Below are 13,367 nucleotides of genomic sequence, written 5' to 3'. Positions count from 1 at the left end.
GATTCATATGAACATTTGAGATTACTGGGTCCAACAGAGCATCATTGCTAGTCGGGGCCTCCATGACCTGGACCATAAAAATGGTCTTGTATTAGGTTTATAAACCACAAAGTCTATATCAGAGAACGCCTTGTATTCAAATTTACCAAATAGTTAATATCCACTAGTGATGGATTTTGTCCCTTGGACTGTCTTGTTATCATTGCTGTGAGAATAATTCTGTAATACCTACGGACAGTTTTGGGTACTGTAGTTTAAAATGCACATGCCCATGGAATGTCAAAGGCCTAACGTGTCAGACTAACTACCGTATATACTCGAGTATAGGCCGACCCGAATATAAGCCGAGGCCCCCAATTTACCCCCAAAAAAACTGGCAAACTTATTGACTCGTGTATAAGCCGAGGGTGAGACATGCCTGTCCATCCCTGTGTGTGTGTCCGTCCATCCCTGTGTGTCCGTCCATCCCTGTGTGTCCGTCCATCCCTGTGTGTCCGTCCATCCCTGTGTGTCCGTCCATCCATCCCTGTGTGTGTGTGTGTCCATCCATCCATCCATCCCTGTGTGTGTGTGTGTCCATCCATCCATCCATCCCTGTGTGTGTGTCCGTCCATCCATCCATCCCTGTGTGTGTGTGTGTCTCCATCCATCCATCCATCCCTGTGTGTGTGTGTCTCCATCCATCCATCCATCCCTGTGTGTGTGTGTCTCCATCCATCCATCCATCCATCCCTGTGTGTGTGTGTATCCATCCATCCCTGTGTGTGTGTCTCCATCCATCCATCCCTGTGTGTGTGTGTCCGTGTGTGTGTGTGTGTGTCCGTGTGTGTGTGTGTGTGTGTGTGTGTGTGTGTGTCCGTGTGTGTGTGTGTGTCCGTGTGTGTGTGTGTGTCCGTGTGTGTGTGTGTGTCCGTGTGTGTGTGTGTGTGTGTGTGTGTGTGTGTCCAGCCTACCTGTGTCCCGAGCCTTTGTCCCGAGCCTCCGTCCCGTGCCTTGCCTCCTTGCCTCCGTCCCGTGCCGTGCCTTGCCTCCGTCCCGTGTCGTGCCTTGCCTCCGTCCCGTGCCGTGCCTTGCCTCCGTCCCGTGCCGTGCCGTGCCTTGCCTCCGTCCCGTGCCGTGCCCTCTTCGTCGGCGCCTCGGCGGCCATTGTAAAATTCAAAAGCCGCGCCTCCGCCTTCGCCTGTGATAGGCGGAACACTGAATTTCCCAGCAGCCTGTGTTCCGCCTATCACGGACATCGTCTCATCCTCGTCCGTAGTACGAGGATGAGACGATGTCCGTGATAGGCGGAACACAGGCTGCTGGGAAATTCAGTGTTCCGCCTATCACAGGCGAAGGCGGAGCCGGAGGCGCGGCTTTTGAATTATAGAATGGCCGCTGTCTGTCTGCTCGACACGCTGATCGAGCGGGCAGACAGCGATGACTCGAGTATAAGCCGAGGGGGGCACTTTCAGCCTCAAAAAAGAGGCTGAAAATCTCGGCTTATACTCGAGTATATACGGTATGTAACCTCATCTTTTATATTTTACCACTAAAATTGGTATTTAAATATCATTTGAATTTATTTTTACTGAAAATATAGGTTTAATAAACAGTCACTCCTACACTGTGCAATTTAAATACACACCCTGATGAAGTTTTAGAAAAAGTAAGGCCCCTTTCACACGACAACCTTTCATTTTATCAGTTCAGTTGCATCAAATTGGATGAAGTTTTCATCCGTTTGTCATCAGTGCTCATCATTTTATCTGTTTTTTTTATACATACACTGCCAATGCAAAAATGGATGAAAAACTGACCATTTGTCAAGTTTACATCCATTTTTCGTCCAATTTTTTTTTTTTTTTTTTTTTTTAAACTGAAGAAAAATAGAGCTTTGATCATTTTTTTTTATTTATTTTTTTTTTAAAAACATGTGGATGTAAACTAATGTAAATGGATGATCATCCATTTTTCCCCATAGAGATGCATTAATGTTATTTTCATCCATCAAATTGATGAGAAAAAAAAAAAAAAAAAAAAAAAAAAGACAGAATGTGTGACAGGGGCCTAAGGGAAGGTTATATATTTTTTACCACCCATGTCCCATTGGGACTATTTCCCTTCACTTCTTGAATAATAACAGAAAGCGGGAGAAAATCTCTCAAAAGTCCCCTCTTAAACCGTTATCACAGCAAATAGTGTCCCCATTGAAGATTTCCCCTCGATTCTTTTACAGCGACAACTTAAAATTGGGATTTTTGCTCTGGGTTACCAGGATATAATAAAAATAGTTCACGGTTTCACACTTTTTTGAAGCACTTTTGCGTTAAACAGGTCAAAGTAACACTCAAGAAAAATGCTTCCCTTTAAATACGATGTTCACACAGGGACATTGCGCTTTCGCTGCGATGTAAAAAATTCTGCTTGGAGCACGTTTGGCACACACACACAGCCCCATTGAAAGCAATGGTAAAAACCCACAATTCGTTTTGTGTGCAGTTTGAACCACACCGCAACATTGCAGCAAAAACGCATATGCGATCTATGTAGATCAGTGTGGAAGTAGCCATAAGGTTTTAAAGCATTTCCAAACCCCAAAAAGTTAAATATATATGCACAGGAGTGACGTCATCGCGGCTCCCACCAATCAATCACATACCCGGAGCGTGTGAACCCAGAAGACAGACGGGGTAACTTTACAGCTCTTCATTCCAAAGGTGAGCATTTCATAATGTGCTAGTATGTATGTATATATATATGTATATGTATATATATATATATGTATATATCCCCTAGGGGCGTATAATCTAAGGTCCCTACCTGACATGCATACATACTGGGTCCAGTATGGACAGAAGCCAATGTGTGTGAGAAAACCAGAGTACCTGGAGGAATTCCATGCAAGTACAAGGAGAAACTCCAGATAGATAAAGTTCTGACCAAGATGCAAACCAGGGACCCCAGTGCTGCAATTCATAAGTGCTAACCACTTTGCCCCTGAGCGAGTATGTGGTCCTGTAGTCTTCAGAGGAAGCCAAGAACAATGTGATTGATAACTTCCTGTGATCGCTAGCATCTCGCAAGATCTCTAGCAGGATTAAAAAGGTCTTTAGTTTTTATTTTTATTTTATTTAACTTGACAGGTTTAACAAAACACTTTTAGCATATTTAATTTGAACTTCACACAAAAAAGGAAAGTTACATTTTCCCACCTCCTCCCACCCTCTACTACCACTTCTGGGTACTTTTCCCTGGAGTGGGTACCGAGTTTTGACTGTTCCCTGCTTCCACTTTTGCCCCCTCCCACCCCGTTATCCGTTGTGGGCTGTGTGCGGCCGACATGCGCAATGGAAAGCCAGGGACCGGGGACCAAAAGACCAGCACAGAACCGGCCTGGGTGAAGACAGTGATTGATCCCCGGGCTGTGGATTTTGTTCGGATTTACATACATTTAAAAAGCAACATTTCCACGTTTGAGGAAGTCTATTATCCATACCTCAGATTGTTTGGGTGTTAGCTGTCCTGCTAGCTTCCCCAAATTTTCTTCTTGTTGCCTATAATGAAAAAAAAAAATAAAAAAATAAAAAAAAAGGAATTAGACAGACAGCTCACTTTTTTTTTTTTACTTTCTGCAACAAAAAATATCCAATAATAAAAGAAGATATAATTAGATATCATCTCTCTCTCCCCCCCCTCTCTCATTTATAAATATAAACAAAATTACTGCTTTATTTTCTGGGATTTCCACCTCTAAGGGTGGAATACCGGGCACTTATACACCTTCCTGCCCAAACCAATTTTCAGCTTTCAGCGCCATCGCACTCTGAATGACAATTCGCAGTTATGCTATAATGTACCCAAACAAAATTTTGATCATTTTGTTCCCACAAATAGAGCTTTCTTTTGGTGGTATTTGATCGCATCTGGGATTTTTATTTTCTGCTAAACAAATTTTTTAAAAAATACCGGGTAAATATCTCCTAAACCGTATAGGTTTAGGAGATATTTCTTGGACCTACAGGTAAACCTTAATCTAGGCTTACCTGTAGGTCAAAGTGGTTTGTAAGGGTTTACAACCACTTTAAGGTTCATGCGTTTTTACCCAAAAAACAGGAAAAACTGCAAATATTGCATACCCAATTGCAACTATATGGCCGCCTGCAAAACTTTGCGGCCAAAAACAGGCATCAGCCGGTGCACTGACGTCTAGCTTGTAGAACTCTGTAAACGTGTGGACAGACGATCAGGTCGCCGCTTTACACACTTGAGCGACAGACGCCTAGTGTCGGAAGGCCCAAGATGTTCCGATTGCCCTTGTGGAGTGGGCCGTGACTGGAAAGGGGGACACCTGCCCTTTCAAGGCTTAGGCTTGTACTACAATCGGTCTGATCCACCTGGAAATGGTGGCCGACGAGACCGCCATGCCCTTCTTTGGACCAGCCACGAAACAAATAGCGAGTCTGACTTCCGAAAGGGAGCCGTGGCAGACAAATACACCTTCAGAGCCCGAATCACATCCAGAGCTCCTTAGGATGTGTCGGCTTAGGACACAGATGGCAATACAATGTCCTCATTGATGTGAAACGCCGATACCACCTTTGGCAGAAAAGACGGTTGCAGACGCAACACCACCTTATCCTTGTGTATAACCAGATAGGGCAACTTGCAGGACAAGGCCGCCAGTTCCGAAATCCTCCTGGCCGACGTGATGGACACTAGCAAGAACACTTTCTGGGAAAGAGTCAACAGGTGAATCACCTGATATTTTCAAATGGCGACTTCTGAAGTGCCGATAACACCAGGTTCAGATCACACAGGGGTAACTGTGGACGCACCAGAGGGACTACATGTCGCACCCCCACTCGCCAGTGAGTGAGACGCCAAAAAAAAAAAAGACAGCCAAGGCCGATTTGTCCTTTAATGTTGCTTAATGCCAATTTTCGGTCTAATCCTTGCTGGAGAAACAGCAGGGTTCTGGATATAGAAAAGGAGCGCGGGGGCCATCCTTTATCCTCACACATGGAGATTTAAGCCTTCCAGGTACGATGATAAATCTTCCTAGAAGAGGATTTCCGTGCTCTCAACATAGTTGGGATCGAGACCGACAGACCCCAGTTCAACACCTGGCGCTCAATGGCCATGCCGTTAAAGCAGGATGGAGAATCGGACCTCGAGACAGAAGGTCCTCTCGTAGCGGCTGTCGCCAGGGGGCGTCTGCCACCAGCTGCACTAGGTCTGCATACCAAGGCCGCTAAGGCCAATCTGGGGTGACCAGAAATACTGGGATCCCCTCGACTTCCACTCTAAGGAGCAGATGTGGTAACAGCTTTAGAGGAGGAAAGGCGTAGATCAGCTGATACTGATCCCAGGGAGCCACCAGTGCATCTGACACGTCTGCCCAAGGATCTCTTGTCCTGGACAAGAATCTCGGCACTTTCGGAAAATTAAGACGGGAGGGCCAGAAGATCCACGTCTGGTGTGCCCCCCCGCAGGCACAGCAGCCTGAATACCTCTAGATGCAACGCCCATTCTCCTAGGTCCAGCATCTGGCGACTCAAGATAGTCCGCCTGCCAGTTCTCCACTCCCGGGATGTAAATGGCCGACAGGGCCAGAACACCGAAGCGAAGCGAGCGACCTACCGTGCGGCGGCTGAGCTTTTTGTTCCTCCTTGGTGATTGACATATGCCACCGTAGTGGCGTTGTCTGACTGGATCCTGATCGGAGGCCCTTGCAGTCTCATCGATCATGTGGAGAGGCATAGCCCGATCACTCTCAGCTCAAGCAGATCGATTGGCATTTTGGATTCCTCTGTCGACCAGAGGCCCTGAGCTGACTGAAACTCCATCACTCCAACCCAGCTGGATAAGGTGTCCGTTATCACGGTCCATTTTAGAGGTAGAAACGACTTCCCGGACTGAAGCACCGGGGACCTCAGCCACCAGATCAGTGAATCTCTGACTAACCTGGATATGCCGATCCAGGAACAACGGAGCTGTCCCACTTTGTCAAAATCTCCTTCTGCAGAACTCTGGTGTGTAACTGGGCATATGGTACTGCCTCGAAGGAGGCAACCATGAGTCCCAGGACTCGCATGCAGACCTCCCTGGGAATGCCCAGCCCCACCGAGGCAGGGAGAGCTGTACTTACCAGTCCTAAAGAGCTGAGAGGCATTCCATTACAGACCCACTCTCTGATCAGTACAGGGTGGCTGCTGGCCCGGCACACTGACGCAGAGATCAGTATCCCGGTCAGATGGGTGACCCGGAGCATTAAAGCTCCCCAACTACCTCTGGAGCTGAGGTTTCATAGTGGCCGGCCTAGCGCGGAGCTGCGACCTGCACACGCTCAATGGCCAGGCTGGGGAGACTACAAGGATAAGGGTATCTAGCCCGTCACCCAGCCGGCTGTTGATAGCAGATCACAGGATCATCTTGCGCAAAAAGCCAAGCTTCTGCAGGAAAAAAAAAAAAAAAAAAAAAAAAACGATGGGCCAGTCAGGGTAACATGTAATGCCTAGTATTCTCCTAAAGGTGGCGTAACAACCCAATGGCTAAGAGGAGCTGTGTCGGTCGGTGAATATAAAGAGAAAACATTTTTCCCTCAGGTCAAGGCTAAAAAAAATAAAATAAAAATTGATGGATATTATATTTATATATTTTATTATATATAATTTTACACACACACACACACACACGTTACATTTCCTCTTTCCACATGTAGACCAACTTCAGTTCTGTCATTGTTCACCCCCCCACCCCTTTCTGATGTGAACTGACCCTACAACAATATGAGTCCTTCTGCCCAATGTTGGGTCACACACAGGGCTGGACTTACTATTGGGCTTGACTGGGCTCAAGCCCATGGGCCACGCCGAGATACATAGCCGAGTGTACTCGTCTCGGCTCACAGTCACACCCAGTTCCACCCTATGATGGACATAACACAGGGACTGGGTGTGACCGAGACGATCCGAGTACACTTGGCTACTCCCTGCTCCGCTTGGGACTGCAAGAGGACCCGAGAGCCGCCGAGATACACAGGACTCTATCTCAGCATCGCCATTTTTAAACATCAAGACTGCAAATGACACTAGGGCAAGGCTGCAAATGACAAGGCTACACTAACAAGGCTGCAACAACACTGAACAAGGCTGCAGATGGACACTGATAAGGCTGCATTGATAGGCATTTAAATGTAAGTTTTTTCTAAGCTACCATTGACATTACAGGATCACCGCTTTTGATGACAGGGAGCAGTAGATTCCCGTCATGTCACTAGGCAGAACAGGAAATGCCTTGTTTACATAGCTTGGATTCATCGAATGAGTTATCCAAAAATGTAAATATTGCAGAATCTACAGCCTTGTGCTCCATTTCATGCTGAATAAACTAAAATTATTAGTGCATCTCAAAATAGAAAAAAAAAAAAATAGAAAAAAAAAAAAAAAATATCTTTAGATAAATCTTTACTCCAAAAGCATTTTATTAAAACTTAATTTAAATCCAAAACAAATTTTTATTCACCCTGTTCGAAAAAGGTACACATTTAAAAACGAAAATGGTTCGTTCTGTTTCCGTACGAAAAACATTTTGGAGTTTGTCCTTCCGAATTTTTCTGTGAAAATTCCTGAAAATCGGCTGTCGAAAGTCACGTGTACACTATTCCGAAAATTCTTTGGACAAAAAGGTTCGCCCGATTTTCTGTGTGTGTGTGTGTGTGTGTGTGTGTGTGTGTCTTATGGCTCATACACACCATCCAAAAATCAAATGAAAAATACCAATTTCGAAGCGATCGGATTGTTAGTACAGAGCTTCCAAGCGCAGATCATGACAGGCCATCTGATATTATCCGATCGGACAAACACAAAAATTCTCGCACAATACCAGATTTGCGATTTTCGTTTAATCAGTAATGTTGCCTGAAAGCACAATACAAATACACTACAACACATGACAGGACTTCCGATTTTTTTATTCCGATGTATGGGAATTTTTGTAACTTTGGTAATCTCTACATTTAGCTTCTGAAGGCAGACAGCCTGATTTCACAACAATGGCTCTTTCTATAGACACACTGGAGGAGCGAATGTAGCTACCCAAGCACAGGAAGTGCATTAAAAGCAGAGGTCCACCCTAAAGTGGACCTTCCGCTCATTGGAACCCCCCCCCTCCGACGCCACAATAGGCACCTTTCAGGGGGGAGGGGGTGCAGGTACCTGTACAGTTACAGGTATATGCACCCACTTCCGGCGTAGATTCTGCAGAATCTACGCCCCTTTCTGAAGGTCCCCCGCTGCCTGCTGGGAAACACACGGATCCCAGAGACAGCGGGGACCATCCTTATTGCGCAGCACGACTTGTGCATGCGCAGTAGGGAACCGGGAAATGAAGCCGAAGGCTCCACTTCCTGATTCCCATACCCAAGATGGCGGCAGCGGCACCCGAGAGACGATCGAGAGATCGGCTTCGGGTGCTGACATCACGGGCGTGCTGGGCGGGTAAGTGTCATTATTTTAAAAGTCAGCAGCTGCAGTATTTGTAGCTGCTGGCTTTTAAAAAAAAAAAAAAAAAAAAAAACGCGGACTCCCGCTTTAATGGCATGAATACATTTTATTATTTGGGTTAAGATGCACTTTATAAAAATATAATTTTTAAAAAGGCAGCGAGTTTACCTACATCAAAACCTTTGCAGCGTCTCAGTGGCACCACCTGTCCCAATCATCTATAGAACCCATATAAACTGTGTCACTAGGATACCAGCACTGGTGGCAGACACCATATTTATCCCTCTGCAGTGATTGATCCCTATGAATAGATGATGCCACTGTGTGGGCAAAGCCACATACAGCCACAATTAATTTAACTACCACATACGGAAGGAAGCACCCTGCGATTCAGGGTAGTAGGTGGGAGATTAGGTTTAGGGTCCTAAAATGGGTGCACCATGAAACCTGGTCCAAAAGCATGGATTATCGCTAGGTTAGCTTCTGTGCATTGTGGTAAAGTGTGCAAAATCCGCATGTGTTCCCGCAGTGCGTAAAAACACACATCCCCGTTAAAAATAAAAATAAAAGAAAAAGAAAGAAGAAAAGAAGAAGAAGGAGGGGGGGCATGCATTTACTGCAATTTTCACACATAAGGCTGTCCGCTAAAATGCCTGGGTTGCTCAAGACAAAAGCACCTACAGATACATGCACACCAATCGCACTTGCATGGGTGTATACCCTTTTAAAAAAAAAGCTGCTGACAGACAGATACAAAATCACAGGTTTATTACTCATTTTCAAAATAATTTGGCCAACAAAGCACACCAAAAATAAATTTTCTAAACAAGACCTGTGTGATCCTCATTACTACAGATTTATTCATAATCATCTGAAGACACTGCGCAAAGCTAATTTTCCTAAGATTGCCAATTATTTTCCTCATTAAATCCTTATCTAAAGCTGTAGTTAAAAAAATAAAAATAAAAAAAATCACTAAATAGAAATGGAAGAAAGGTAACATAACAGGAACTTACTCTAAATAGGCAATGATGTAGAAGCATAGCAAGCTTTAACTTTATATATGTGAGGACCAAGGGAAAAACCAAGCAAAAAGGAGGAAAGACAACTTGCCCAGAACCCCCAATGCCGCTTCGGAATTTTGCTTCATTTTCCGATTGGCTGAACAGCGATGATGCAAAGAAAAGACATGCATCTGCTTTAGACATGTCAGGGGATAAACCAAGCATCCAGTTGGGCAACTATAATCATAGCAGCCCATGTGGCTGCTATGGTACCTGAGGTTAGGAAGAGCCCCCCCCCCCCCAAAGAGGTTGTCTGAGGTCAAAGCCTAAAAAAAAAAAAAAAAAAAAAAAAAAAAAAAAGAGCCGATGGCTGATCACATGGTAAGGACCCAGGACCTGCCCCTTACCTGGATAGGTGATCACCAGAGTCTCATTGACTCGGTGATCACAGCGCGCTCAGGGGAGGTCGTCATATGACGCCCCCTCCTGGGAATCCAGGTCCACGCTGCGGCCGTCATTCAGCTATAGTGCGGATGTCAAGAGGTTAATTTTGCTCTTATGGGTAAGTATCCACAGAAGAGACTGCATGCCATTAAAAGAGGCTGTTGCTTTACCCTAAATGGAGAGAGGGAGAGAGGGAGAGAGGGAGAGAGGGAGAGAGGGAGAGAGGGAGAGAGGGAGAGAGGGAGAGAGGGAGAGAGGGAGAGAGGGAGAGAGGGAGAGAGGGAGAGAGGGAGAGAGGGAGAGAGGGAGAGAGGGAGAGAGGGAGAGAGGGAGAGAGGGAGAGAGGGAGAGAGGGAGAGAGGGAGAGAGGGAGAGAGGGAGAGAGGGAGAGAGGGAGAGAGGGAGAGAGGGAGAGAGGGAGAGAGGGAGAGAGGGAGAGAGGGAGAGAGGGAGAGAGGGAGAGAGGGAGAGAGGGAGAGAGGGAGAGAGGGAGAGAGGGAGAGAGGGAGAGAGGGAGAGACCCCCGATCCTACACCACAAGAGAATATTTACAATAAAGTTCCAGTTTGCACCTAAGTTAGTGTTGTCTACTTCTTGGGTGCAATATTCAGCTATAATACCTGGTTCTAAAATGGAGGAAGCAGTATCTTGACCCAGGTGGTCCCGTCAGAGGCATATTCAAGCTTTCTTTAAAAGGTGAGGTGACCTGGCACGCTTCAGCAACATGCTTGGAGTAGGGGGCATTCCCTGAATGCATTTTCAAAGCCATTTAGGGCAAAAGCAACAGATTTGCTTAAAAAAAGTGGAACGTGAGCAGGAAGGATTTTATTTTTTTAGTGCAGAAGAGACATATCCGTACTATGGTATTTTTGCTATAAAAACCTCTCGTAAAGTGATTGTAAAGGATCGTTTTTTTTAAATAAGCGTATTATACTTGCCTCCACTGTGCAGCTCGTTTTGCAGAGTGGCCCCCGAACATACTGCTCTGGGGTCTCCTGACAGCTCTTCCCCACATCAGATAACCCCCCAGGAAACGGGGGGGGGGGGGTTTGGGGAGAGTTACCTTGCAGGTGCATTCGAGTCCAGCATTTGCAGCCAGACACGAATGTCGGAATGAGCCCCGCCCCTCCATGTCGTTGGATTTGATTGACAGCAGCGGGTGCCAATGGCTGCACTGCTTTCACTCTATCCAATCAAGAGCTGGGACCCTGTGGAGAGAGGGACAGCCCGTCCTCGCCGAGGCGATGAAGGGGGCTCAGGCAAATAAAATGGAGCTGGTGACTGCCAGGTTTTTTTTCACCTTAATGCATAGGACGCATTAAGGTGTAAAAACACGAGGGTTTACAAGCCCTTTAACTTTATGCTCACTGTAGTACACTGTATGCGCAGCTCAGCATGGTCAACATGCTTTGGTGCTGGGATAAATTCATTTTGATGCATGCGAGATGTGAATCCCAGAAGAAATGATCAGTGCTGGCAAAGGAGCCTGCAGACAGCACATCACTGGAATAAACGATAATAAACACTACTTACAGGTATGGAGTGTGACGGACCTACATGACAGCACCGGGCCAATCACCACTGTCAAGTGTGGGAGTAAATGGTTAAGGCATCTCCATTTCAAGCTACGTATACCCTTAAATACCTGCAAATGTGTGTGTCATTATTGCTTGGCATAGGTACATGAAATAACAGGTTGATGAATCAGGACCCTAATCATTGCGCCATTCTCACTCTGGATTCCAACCAATAATAGCTCTATTTATTGACATTTGTATTTACTGGAGCTTGGCAGATATACTACACAGATGCAGCTTGAATCCCATTTACGCTTTGTAAATTGATTTTAAATTTCTCATAAGTGGCTATCTATTAAATGGCTATAAAGCTCTGGATAATAGCATTGCCTCTCATGCTTACCATCGAGGATGTCTTGTGGTTGTTAAGTATAGAAAAAGCGCTCAACATGCCAGCTTGATAGAGATGTGATTTCTAGAGGTTATTCACTCAGGTTGTAAACAAGGTGACATTACAGATTATATATGAGCAATCTCATTTAACAGGCTGAAGTTTAAAAAGGGGACGTTTAACTTCCTACCTAAAGAGCAAAAACAAGTTAAAATTAAATTCAATTCTTTGCACCAAAAAAAAAAAAATCCCATTGTAGACCAAAAATGGTACGTTCATTGGACTTGTTATATCAGGGGCTGGGCACAGTGTAGAGTTTGAACTGATGTTAGGCCTCAGTTGCAGTATACATCTGGTATAGGGGAAGGGAGCTAGAGGCACTGACAAATAAAAATTTCACCTTTATTTTTAATCAGGAAGTGCCTACAAATATAAAAAAAAAATAAAAAATAAAAAAATGTCCATCCCACCCAGAATTTCAGCTTTACACCCACCCCATCATTGTGACAAAATAGGTCGTGTCACACCACACACCTTACTTTATGTAATCCACAATTTGGGATTTAAAGAGGAGCTCCGCCCTACTTTTTATCCAAAAAGAGCAAATGTGGCAGTAGATGGGGGGGAGCGTGGGGGACCAGGTCAGGCCAGATCAGGGGGACAAGCAAAAATTGACCGGTTGGGTGGAGCTCCACTTTAAGTGGCATACATATGGCTCTGTTCTCCGTTTTCAGGTTAGAAGGAATCACTAGCACCGTGGAGGAGTTTTCTTTTCAACAAAGACTCCTCTGGGGTGGAGACTTCCTCATTACCTTGGGACACATACAGCAATAAGCACCGATTAAAAGTTTTAGGCTTTCCCTTTCATTCAGGACAAAGTAACCAGTTCTGTTGAAACCTCAGGAAGCAGTTCTCTGGCCTGAGCAGCCAATCAACAGACCCAAAATGCAGTCATGTGGGGAAGGAAGGGGCTCCTTAACCCTGTGTAAGCTCCAACACAAAGTCTACACAAGGCTTGGACCCACAGCTATACAAAAAAAAAAAAAAAAAAACCTGAAAAATCCTTGTTACCCCAAGGGAACCATCTCTGTATACCCAAGAGGACAAGAAACTGTGCAATTTGGGACCACGCAGTCTAACATCTCCAAACCAATAGGTGCACATAGTTCTTTGTTAATCCGTAGGTTTGTTAGATATAAATGGAATGCAGAGGACATCAGCGAACAAAACTTTGGAGGCCACAACTCCTGTAGACCAACAGAAGGACAGAGGAACGTTGGGAAGGAGAGCATCAATGAGCGGAGGCTTTCATAAGAACCTGGAACCTTTGTCCTGAAAGGTATGGGAAATCTCTCCAAACAGTAATGGAAGCGTGTGTAAAGTGGAGACAACTTCTGACAATATATTTATTGTAGTCCAAGCCTTCTTATCCCAGTGACAGTTGTTCCCCTCATTTCTGAAACAAGAAATCACAGGGAGGGAAAGTAAACCTAAATCTAATAGAATGGTTTTCTCATTAGAGGAG

At 45.3% G+C, this 13,367-nt stretch overlaps 1 long non-coding RNA gene across 1 annotated transcript in view; it reads right to left on the bottom strand.

The window, feature by feature from the left end:
* LOC143986584 (uncharacterized) overlaps positions 1–13,367 on the bottom strand; it is a 65,642-nt gene that overhangs the window by 14,472 nt on the left and 37,803 nt on the right. Inside the window, exon 2 of the long non-coding RNA XR_013276547.1 lies at positions 3,479–3,536. This is a non-coding gene — a long non-coding RNA (uncharacterized LOC143986584). The remainder of the gene's footprint in view (positions 1–3,478; positions 3,537–13,367) is intronic.

The sequence above is a fragment of the Lithobates pipiens genome, unplaced genomic scaffold (assembly GCF_037356315.1).
Source record: "Lithobates pipiens isolate NorthernLeopardFrog02 unplaced genomic scaffold, aLitPip1_a1.2 Scaffold_17, whole genome shotgun sequence".
In the NCBI taxonomy this organism is placed as follows: domain Eukaryota; kingdom Metazoa; phylum Chordata; class Amphibia; order Anura; family Ranidae; genus Lithobates; species Lithobates pipiens.
This window is presented reverse-complemented; position numbering and strand designations above follow the sequence as displayed.